This window comes from Calidris pugnax, unplaced genomic scaffold (assembly GCF_001431845.1).
Source record: "Calidris pugnax isolate Ruff unplaced genomic scaffold, ASM143184v1 scaffold25, whole genome shotgun sequence".
Lineage (NCBI taxonomy): Eukaryota > Metazoa > Chordata > Aves > Charadriiformes > Scolopacidae > Calidris > Calidris pugnax.
In genome coordinates, this window is record NW_015090805.1 from 9,342,831 (window position 1) to 9,351,862 (window position 9,032).

Sequence of the window (9,032 nt, forward strand, 5' to 3'; positions counted from 1 at the left end):
GGGAAGGGAGGGAAGAGGCGTAGGAAAAAAAGGGAGAGGATGTATATAAACACAAATATTAGTATAAAAACTACATAAAGGAACACTTGCAGCTGAATGAACCAAGTTCTGCTTTGAAAACGCAACCAAGCATGCTACTATAAAGTTTATATTCTTTACTGGTCAGTGATTTTAAGATAAAAAATGTTTTGCCTAAGGGCAAAAATATTTTCTCCTAAATACTGGCTATAAAACTTTACTCTGCTTTATCAAAGTGAAGTAATTAATTTTTTTTCTCCCTACTAGCATACAATTCAACAGGAAAACCACACCTAAGTTACCTGTAAAATTACTGTTTCTTCAGTAAATTTAGACATCTCTACTTTAAATTTATATATATACATATTTATTTTTAAAGAAAGTATAAAATAATTATTATCTTAATGAAAATTAGCACTGCAACAACATTTAAAAAAGGAATACGCATTTGTTTAAGTACACAGTGCAGCAATCAGAGCAAGATGCCTATCAAAACTCATTGGCAAACACAGATCTCATCCAAGGCTCACTTTTCTCATGCATTTAAAGGTATTCATTAGCTTATACTATTAACATGGAGGTATTTGTGAAGTATAGTAAGTGTAAGGTACTTTAAAACTAGGCTGCAGGTTCGCTCATCTCATTGCTTACAAGGAGTAGCAATTACTGCTTTTTAACTCCTAGTTGACTGCAGAATAAAATAATTTAGTTAAATGATTCTCTACTTACTTCCTGCACAATTTCTACTCTAGAGTCACTTGGTATAGATGCTTAGGTACACCATAAAGTATCCCTGTGTGATACTTTAAAAAAAAAAAAAAAGAAGTATATATTACGAAGATGATAATCATTACAGCTGAGACCAGGTAAAGCTATAAGGAACTGCTGTTGCTAAGTTACAGAAGGAAAACAATAATAGATAATATTACTTCGGAATTGATAGCGTAAGAGTAGGAACATACTACCAGGATAAAACTGGGAATATTGTGACGTATTTCTCATCCACACATATATAAATCTAGCACAAGGAAAATTAATTTTCATGCTCAACAGCACTACCAGAGCATGTAAAAGTCTGCACTCAAACATACTGTGGTCAACAAGAAAAGTGTTACGCCAAGAAGTGAAGTATGCTTTGAAGCATCAAGTTGTCACTAAAGCTGACAAAAGCACGCACAGAACCCAGCTTACCTCCATACATTTATGATAGGAGAAAGGAATTGTTTGATATTTAAGTATGTCTCTGAAAATTCAGACAATTACAAAGTCCTGGAAAGAGTCTGGTACTGCATTTTACAAAAAAAAAAAAAGATATATACTTTTGAATAATATATGCAAATATAGAAACAATGTAATATGTATATTTTATATATATAATATTATATCAATTGATATAATACAAACACATATATATAAAAAAATTTATAATAATAAAACTAGTAAATGCCTTTTACAATAGGTCTTCCTAGCAAACCACTCCTGAAAGTCAGGATTTGACACAGTACCACTTTCTCAAGTGCTTCATGCTGAGGAGTAATTCTCCTCATTATGCAGAGGACAGAAACATATAGTGTATGTATACTGACATAGAACACTCAGTATCAGCCTTTTTTTTGTGTTTTTGAGCCTGAACTTCACAATTTGCTATAACAATGAAGTCCTCTGTAGTTGCAAAAAGCTGATAAACAGAAATACCATTCAAAGGAGAAAGTTATATGGCTAATCCAGAAGCAACAGCAATAAGATGCAGATGTTAAGACAATATTCAAAACCTTAGAATAATAAAGCAACTGTACCATCCATCAACACACTGCAAATATTAACATCAGCAGCAATTATCCCAAGTCATTGCCACTTAGCCACATGCCCACTGGACAACTACCAAAGAATTCCAGCTTTTCTGTAGAGAATTTCTAAATCACGAATGCTCTGTCCAAAAAAATTTAATAGTAATGAATGCCAAACATACAAGATCATAAAAATCAATCAAACTGACTACAGAAATAAAACATACTACTAGTCAATGCAGTCAATTAATAGTAAAAATATCTTGAGACTTTAAATGAGGATTTAAACAGAGCGTCTTGCATTTTGCATCAGTGTTAGAAAATCCCCCCAAAAGCAGTATAGTTTATAACTAGGCTTTTCAGTAACTTAGAAAAACAGCCACTTAACAACAATTCTGTATGCTTGTAGTGGGTTTACTGTATACTTATAGCTGGTTTACTATATACTTGGATCATTCTTTCTGAACAAAGAAGACAAAAATAACAGCTTAACAGCTGGAGGTGTCTCTGCCTGCCTATGACAGCTGCCAGGAACTTTACCACAGAATAACTTAGAACAATAACAAAAGATGGTTAACACAGAGGTAAAGTCAGTGTCCTTTACTTTGTACTCAAACACCACAAAAACTGAAAGGGGTGAGATTTCAACATATGCATGGGTATGCTTTACTGCTAAACTGAGTGTTCTGGATGTCTGACCAGCTGACACTGGAAAGGTCCACTGGTGTGTTAGAAGAAAATTCACAACTAGAAAGAATGAATGAGTCACAGAAACGAGCTCCATAAGCTATGAGACTCTAAGGCAAACAGCCAAAGAATACTAAAATGGCCCTTAAAACTGAGATACAAGTTTGAGAGTGCACATCACTGTCATTTCTGCTTCTATTTACATGATATGCCTATGATTTGTGTACACATTTACTGAAGTACTTTTTGAACATTCTGAGCTTGAATGTTTCAGTTGTCCTTAACAATACTAAACCAGACCACAGAAACCCATGGAAATCAATGATGGTCACGCCTTTATTACTTAGAAGGCTTGAACTTTCAGAAAGACATAGCTGATTTGCCAAATTTGTAATCTAAACTCTTGACAGTAAATCTAAAGAGCTGGAAAAGAAAATCCAGTACCTAATGGTCAAAGTACAATGGGAATCCACAGGCATTTGGATTCAATCAAGTTTAGCATCCAACCTAATGATTTCCTATAAAAGACTCACTGTCAAATCAAACACAGGATTGTACTTTGTTACCATCACCTGTAATATACTTAATAGCAAGTGGGGCAATAAAGCAGCAAAAATTGAGCTGCAGTTACTCTGTCTTAAGCTCTACCAAGACAGCAATGGTACTAGCAAGTGCCAAGCAAAAATACATGAGCTAGAGAAGTTACATCCTATCAAGTCAGTGCTTTCTTTTAAAGAGCAACAGCCTCCTACTTATTTTCTATCAATCAATAAATCCATTTCAGATATTGCAAAAAGAAAAGCTCATCTTGTATCCCTCGACTTAGGTATCAATTACGTGGCTCTACCATCACGCGCAACTCAGTTTATACACATGGGGTTTTTTTTCTGACCTTTACCTACCATAAATTTCCTGTAAATGATCCAGCCCAAAAGTTACCCAATTTACTACAAAAGTAAACAAAACCCTGTTACTCAGTCTTTACTTACTCAGTGAGCAAGCATGCCCAAATACCATAGTGGCTATAAATCCTCTGCAGGAATCACAGTAACTCTCACTTGTACATGGGTAAAGTTCTTGAAATAGACAAAATCAGAGTGAAGCTTCATTTCAGTAATTGCAGAACCCAGGCAAGACAACTTTGCTGTCACTGCTATCTGAGCTGGTTGAACTTGGACATTCAGATGCAATTTCACTTATGATCTCCATCACAATAAAACTAGCAAGATTAATTTATCACCTAGCAGACAATAAAGGCCTGCTCAGACATCACCAGGCTTGGAACAGATCTGTACTCTTAGAGCACTTTCAACTCCTGAACAGTTGGTAGAAAAGGCATTGTAGACCCCAAAAAATAGCTTGGAGAAAACAAACTCTGAGTGCTATTCCTGACTCCTACATTGATCTATTGAGTAACTTCCAGCAGGTCACTTATCTCTGTCAGTTCCCTTAGGGTGGACATTTACATTTACTTTATCCTGTAAAAAACTTCTGTCATCCACAGATGTAAAGTGCAAAGGGACAACTATCATTTACTACTGCTAAAACAAGACCGTTTGGATAAGAGACAGTTTATTCAAAATAAACTGCAAAGGCTTTTTCCTAAAGTTCTATATCTATGTCCTTGCCCCCAGCTACCTCTCCTTTTAAGGAAATAAAGTTATGTTACAGATGAATGCCTGCAGCAGTTAATAGCTGCTGATTCATGTTATGCTGACAAGGAATGAACAAGCATTTTAGTGTTCGTGTTTATTGCTTCTCCATCTCTATTTCAAAAAGACTTTAAAAGAAAAAAGGGATTAAAAACAAAAGCAAAAAGTAAGCTTTGCTTCATAAGAATAATGCTTTCTTCTCCAGAAAAAAAGTAGGTCTCATCTTCAGATGATTAGCCTATTCATAATTAAAATCCTAAATTGTATTCTTTATTAGTCTAAACACCTGGGTGATGTTATTCACAGCTTAATTACATAAATGAACTTTTAAAAAATTATTAGGTTGCACTTCTGCAACATAATTCTTACCACAGCATTTGGACTCTTGTCAAGTCACAAGCGAGAATTAAAAAGAATGACGGGAAGTCTGGCAAGTTTTAAGTCTGCACTGAGTGTCTTAATTTGTTTTCCAGGTTTTAAGCCTCAGTATTCACTTTTTTAATATTTGCAAACTATATGAGAACTTGGGGCATAGGGCAGCAGGAAGGTGGGAGTGCAACCTGAGATTCCTAGTAGCCACAACACTCCAGAAGCTGGGATTTTGGAGGGGAGGAAAAAAAAAAAAAAAAAAAAGCAAAGGATTAATACTGTGTAATCATAGAAATTTTCCACAAAGCAAAGGTTTGAATAGTTTCCCTCAGAGGATGATAGCAAGCAGTCCATATCAAAGGTAGAATATTACTACTTTGCAGTTTACCATTATTTCAGACAACACTAATTGTTTAATTTTTGGATCACAGATAAAAATCATGTTGTGGGATTTGGTTTGTTTCACTGCTGAAAAACAAAATAGGACTGAAGGACTTTTGGAGACTCGTTTGCAGCAAAATCCCATCACTTATAATCTTTCAATTCTGCTGGTATTTAAGCAGCTACTAGGAAGATAACAATAATACACACACTTCCCAAAGGCATGGTTCACCTAAAAAAACCCTCCAAATCATCCAATGACAAAAAAAAAAAAACCACAAACACAACACCCCAAAATACTAGCAGAAATTGATTTTTTTTTTTTAAATAAGAATTAGGTTAGATAATAAAATAGTCACTTATCCTAAGTGGTAAACTGGCATAACTTAAAGCATGCACAACTAACAACTACTGTCAACTCTTGCCTTTACTTAAAGGATGAATACCTTTGCATTTATAGCTACATATTCCACTTGTTGCCACAGTTAAACAAACCACATGAATAATTTTGTTTTAATGACTGTCAGAATCCATTCACAAGTATGTCTGTCAAAATATTTATAATGAATACTAAATTAACCATCTGTGGTTCTAATGTAATCTTACTCTATTTTACTTACTCTAATTTAGAGGGACACAAGAAACCACCTGAAAGAACTGAGAAACAAATATATTGGCAAGTCAAAGAAAACACTTTTTGGAAATTATATTCATAACCTTGTTTCTGGTATTAGCTTTTTAACTCCATTTTTTTTCCACAATTGCTCTTCACACTATGTGAAATTGAAACAAAATTCTACAAGTACTTTAGACATAAATCAGAAAGAACTTACAAACATTTCTATGAAAACAGAAAAGCATAGGTTCATCAGAACTGGCAATATTTATATAAAAAGGAAAAAAACATGCAGAAGACCAGACTTCAAATACCAACTAAAGACCTCCACCAAACCACATATAGCTGTGTTTCAGTTTTCCCATCAGGAAACTGTAGACCATTTCCTATCTAACACATGATGTTAAGAGATATGGCTGAGCTATAAGTATTTGGGGGATGGTACCATATAAAATACTGATCTTAGAAGAAGCCTTAACAGGGATAGCAAATGCTGTCTATTACTCAAAGTATTAGTCAACAGGCCAAGACTGGAATTAAAAAAAACCACCTACAAACACAATCTTGACAGTTCAAATGAAGCCATTCACAAACAAATTATCTCAAGAAGATTCTAAAGATTAACTGAATATTCTTTAAGACACAAGCTCTCTCTTATTTAAAGGCATTTTGAGTGACTGGTACCCTAGGCTACTCCTGCTCTCCAGTGTATGTCTAATGATTAAACTCAATTTATTTGCATTTCACCAATACTTCTAAAGTCAATTTGTCCTTCACAGCGCACTTCCCCGTCCTTTTTAAAGCTTCGGTTGCTGACCTGTCAATTTAGCCTTACTCAGACCTGCTAACTCACATTTATAGAAAATACTAAGGTTTCCCTTCATATTATTTAACAAGAACAAAACTTCCTTCCAGTCTGAAAACGGCCTTAACTGAGAAATACAGCATACTGCTGGAGATGGAGTTACTTTTGTGACACAGCCTATGAGCCTATGATTTGTTACAGCAAAGTGAGCATTTCTATTACTTTTTTTTTTCTCCTCTCCACACTGCTTAACTCTGAACTGGAGATGGGGGGCAGGGAAAGCTGCAGGTGGGTCCTTATACATTATGCGCGTTGTGGTCATACTAGCCTGAATTCCCACAACTTAATGGTTGTTTCAGCAGTTATTTTTTGCTCACTTAAGGTTTTGTTCCTGCCCTCATTTGCATCAACTAACACATTACCTATGGTTTAACTAAGGACTGCACATTAACAGGACTTACACTATAAATACCACAAAGGTTTTTTTCTACCCCTAAAATCTCCCCCGTGAAATTCTCAGTGGTAAAATTCTAAGGGACAACTAAAATGCCAGCACTCAGACACAAACATGAATCCTTCTGACTGACCTAATACTTCTCCCTCTCACACCAGCATGCCCAGAGCAGGGAGAAAGGCATCTCTATCATTAAAAGGAAATCTATGAAGAATTTATATGAACACCTTATCTAATAAAACTGGGAAGGTGGAGGGGCAGGAATGACATAAGAAGGAGACTTCTTGAGCTATGCTTCCCTAAACCATAAGGCAAAGTTATTTGGGACTCATACAACTCCTGCAAAGACGTGTCTAATTCTACACCCAATGAAAGTGGGTGCAGAAATGATCAGGTAAAGGCTATGTTTTCTAATACTAGGCAATTCTTATATTAACATAAACTTATTACCGTTCAAAATATCCTTAGCATAAGGATTTTAGAACCTACTAAAAGCATATTTAACACAACAAGATCTTACACATTTTTTTAGTATAAAACACTCAAAAACACAGTTAATGGAAGTTAAACCTCCACTTTGCCATTTTTGTTAGAATCAGGAGTGCATTAGTGAAGCAAACTTCCCAAACATCCCACTAACTCTGCTTTCATTCACTTCTCAAGACGGACCCAGAGAACATGAGCAGGTTCTTTTTTTGACTAGATTAAACTGAGGAGCGTAGTCTAGGAGTACTTCTAAAGAAGTCCAAATAGCAGGGGATTCCGCAGAATTAGCTCAAAGGAAGCCTTTCTGGAAAACACACAACTTGAATATTCTCTTTTCAGTGCCAACTGTTTCTCTCTACAAATCTGTCGCTTTTGGGCCTCACTACTTGCTAACATACACACTGGCTTACTCACACGTGTCAGGGCATCCAAGAGTAATTATGCCATCTAAGACACCTTTAAAGCTAAACTCATAAAACACGCAATAAGATTTGAAATATTTTAGGTGCTTTAATTTGGACTCACCACATTTGACAGGAATATGCTCTTTCGTTTTCTCTTTGGCGTGGCATAATATTGGAGATTAAAGAAGTGCCTCTATTACTAGAGTATTCAAAGTGCTGCATAACCTTAATTTGTAGTGTTTCTGGATGGCAATTACTCCATTACTACAGTCAAATGTTTTTCACACCCTGAAAGTGCCTTCCTGAAGTGCCTCAAATTAACGTGTCTGTCAAAAGTTACCACATGATGAAACTGCACATACAGTTATCTTCACTTTACCCTCACTGCTACAACGTTTGCTTTGTCCTTTTTTAACGCAACAAACACCGAGAGGCTCCAGCTGTATATGAATTTAGCATTACTGTTATATTGCCGTATCAAAATGAAGCATGGAAACATGATTTGACAGAAAAGCAAGTGACGATTCTTTTACAATTGCCACATTTTCAGCGCACCCCAAAGCGTGCCAAGTATCTCCCTGCACAGAACAAGCCAGACAGGATTTGGATCTCGTTGTTTACGGTCTAAAGCAAACCTTCCCGAGCTCCCACTGCGGGTAACGCACACCGAAGACACCGGCGGCACGCTTCGCCCAGGCAAAGCGGCTTTAACGCCGGATTTCCCCCGGGGGCTGAGCTGCCCCTCGCCGCACGGGGCCAGGGACGGCGGCGTGGCGAGAGTCACGCCTGTGTCACCGCAAGCGGACGGGCACACGGGGCACCAGCGGAAACGGCGGGGAGGAGGCGCCCAGTAACGACTGACCGCTCGGCGGCGGCGGCGCTGGGCACGGGCCTCGGGGGAGAAGGGACGGGGGTGGGGAAATACCTGAAGGCATGGCACCGAGGACGGGGGAGCCGCCCGCTGCCCGGCGCTGACAGGCCGGCTCCGTCACCGCCCCGGCTCCCCCCGCGGGACCCCGGAGTCCGATAGCGCCGGCCCCGGCGGGACTGGCCACAACGGGGGGACTAGGTGGGGAAAGAGGGGGGCCGGCTGGCCAACACCGCCCCTCTGACCGCGCCGCAGCCTCCCTCCCTCCTTCCTTCCTTCCTTCCCCCCTCCTCGCCCCCGGCCGCTTCAGCCCAACGGGCACCAGGGCGGAGGGGGGCGCACGCGCCCGCGCCCCGCGGCGGCCGGTTGGGCTCGGCACGGCTCGGCACCGCTCGGCTCACCTCAGCGCCCGCCACCGCTCCTCCGCGCCGGGGCCCTCACCCGCTGGTCGGTCGGTCGGTCGAACCGGCCGAAGGGTACCACCGCCGCCGCCGCCTCTTCCCGC

General features: G+C 38.9%; 1 protein-coding gene across 4 annotated transcripts in view; it reads right to left on the minus strand.

Annotated features, from left to right (window-relative positions):
- Positions 1 to 9,032, minus strand: part of BACH1 (BTB and CNC homology 1, basic leucine zipper transcription factor 1) — a 28,322-nt gene extending 19,290 nt beyond the window's left edge. For all 4 annotated transcript variants that reach the window (XM_014938166.1, XM_014938165.1, XM_014938163.1 and 1 more), the window contains exon 1: positions 8,929 to 9,032. The gene's annotated coding sequence lies outside the window, so the exon portion shown is untranslated. The remainder of the gene's footprint in view (positions 1 to 8,928) is intronic.